This window comes from Apodemus sylvaticus, chromosome 17, assembly GCF_947179515.1.
Source record: "Apodemus sylvaticus chromosome 17, mApoSyl1.1, whole genome shotgun sequence".
Taxonomy (NCBI): Eukaryota; Metazoa; Chordata; class Mammalia; order Rodentia; family Muridae; genus Apodemus; species Apodemus sylvaticus.
The window spans coordinates 14,026,690-14,028,402 of NC_067488.1; the positions used below are offsets into that span (position 1 = coordinate 14,026,690).

Below are 1,713 nucleotides of genomic sequence, written 5' to 3' on the forward strand. Positions count from 1 at the left end.
GAAATATAGCTTTTATTACTACTTTTTAGATATATTTGCTGGAATTTGAATGTAATTAGAGTATGTTCCCCAAAAGTGTGAATACTGGAAATTTGTTCCCCTGTAGAGTGTATTTGGATATTGTGTAATAGTTCAGTAGTAGAGATTCGTGGAAGTTAATGACATTAGAGTTTGATAGGCTGGGGAAAATATCAGTGCAGACTAATTTCCCTAAAGAATGAGTGTTAGAAAAGATCTAATGTATTCTTTGAATTCCTCTTTTGTATATAATGATCACTTCTGTCAAACACACTCTCAAAAATTTTTAATATAAATCTCCACAAGGGCCTAACAGTAAGCATAAGATTGATCAATCTCCTTTTTTGAACAATTCTGTGATAATTAACAAAACGGTATTTCTATATCAACTATTCAGACAAAAGTATTTTGTAAAATTATTTCAAAATTATCTAAAATGTGAATCAACTAATGCTATTTAATTTACATAAGAAAACAAAATTATCCTTTTCTTCAGCTGCCACCAAGGTGATCAGTCCTTTCAAAAAAGCTAAGGCTGCATTTGGATGAGGCCCTTGCTTCATCTTGTGACTAGCACTGTGATGGCACCTGGCAACATGGCCTCTGACTCCAAGCATGCTTGCAGTTACTCTAACCTCATCCTGTAAATCAACAAGCACCAGGTGATGGTTACAGAGAGTAAAATCAATGCTATCATTAAAGCAGCTGATGTCATTGTTGAACCTTTCTGTCATGGCTAGTTGACAAAGGCCATCATGTCATGTGCAATGTAGGGGTTGGTGGGTCTGCTCCAGCAGCTGCAGTAGAATCTATGGGTGGTCCTGCCCCATCCACTGCAGCTACCCCAACAGAAGAAAGTGGAAGCAAAGAAAGATGAATCTGAGGAGACAGAAAATGACTTGGTCTCTGGTCTTTTTGACTAAACTGCTTTTCTTAATGACATGTCTACTAAACAGCTGAATCTCTTTTTAAAAAAGAGACAAGAGAAGAAAATTATGACAAAAGGAGAAGAGAAGCAAAGAGAAGATAAGAGAAAAAAGAGAACAGAAGAGAAAAGAAAATTAGCTGTTGTTTGGTGAGGACATCATACAACCTGATAATGTGCCATCTCGCAGATGTGGTTCCATATGATAAGTTTTACTGTGACTGAATCACAATCACAACATTAAGGCTAACAGCTCTCCCTAAAGACTTTACACTACTCTTCTACTTTCTTTGCATTGATAAGTACAGTTTACCAAATACAGAGTAATAGCATATACCAGTGCAATGTATAAAATATAAGTTCATATATGCAACTGTTTTTGTAATCTTGAAAATTAGTTTTAGTGATATCTACTTTCAATAGTCTAGAATATTGAATTGAATATATACAATAGCTGTATAATAAAGTGACTTTTCTAGTATTATAAGAAAAAGTTCCTAGATTTGCTTTGGATATGGCATCTTACTTATTGTAGCTGCGCTCAAATTTCTCATGTTGCTGTGAAGACTCTATCTCTCCTCAAGGTGATTCAGTGTCCAGCATGTTCCACCATGAACACAAGAAAGAAAACTTTCTGGTTAAAATTAATAACATTGCACCAAACGTATTAATACTCAGCTAAAACTAACATTCATAAATGATAGAAAGCAAAGTGAAGAACATGGGAAGTTCTGTTAAGACATATCTTACAAGTGATTCTAAAATAAAGA

At 34.6% G+C, this 1,713-nt stretch overlaps 1 pseudogene; it reads left to right on the forward strand.

The window, feature by feature from the left end:
* The first annotated feature begins 614 nt into the window (after positions 1-614).
* LOC127668188 (60S acidic ribosomal protein P1-like) lies at positions 615-941 on the forward strand (annotated as a pseudogene).
* Positions 942-1,713: the final 772 nt, after the last annotated feature.